Genomic DNA, 538 nt, shown 5'->3' with positions numbered 1-538 from the left:
CTGCATCGTGTCCATCAACTCTCTACCTTTTCCTGTCATAGTCCCAATATTCAAAGTCCCTACTCTCAGTCCCAGGCTCTTTCCTTTCCTCCTCTCTCTCTGCTTCCGAACACGCACTCCTCCTCTTCTTCTTCTTCTTGTTCTTCGACCCACAGTAGCCCAATTTCCATTAGTACCCTGTAGGTCATCAGTACCAATGGCGGTCGTTGTTAACCCGGTCCGCGACCCATCCGGTATGGTATAGTTATGGTTGACTCGCATGTTTGGTTTTGGCAAACGTTTTACGCCGGATGCCCCTCCTGACGCAACCCTCTGCATTTATCCGGGCTTGGGACCGGCAAAGGGAGACACTGCTCCGTGCCCCCCCCCCCCCAAAGGCAGGCTTGGAGAGACACGGGCCAGTGCCGCCCTGAGGCTGCATTACCCTCTCTTTCTTACATTTATTATAAAAATATGCTTATCTTCCTTTTAGCTCATCACACATGTCTTTATGATTTTCAGTCCATGCCTCAGCCGGCCTGAAGCTCCACTGATGCGC

The sequence above is a fragment of the Fistularia commersonii genome, unplaced genomic scaffold (genome assembly GCF_037954325.1).
Source record: "Fistularia commersonii isolate RoL2024-O1a breed Wild unplaced genomic scaffold, RoL_Fcom_v1.0 HiC_scaffold_92, whole genome shotgun sequence".
NCBI classification, from domain to species: Eukaryota; Metazoa; Chordata; class Actinopteri; order Syngnathiformes; family Fistulariidae; genus Fistularia; species Fistularia commersonii.
The sequence above is the reverse complement of the archived record's forward strand: the minus strand, read 5'-3'. Positions refer to the sequence as shown.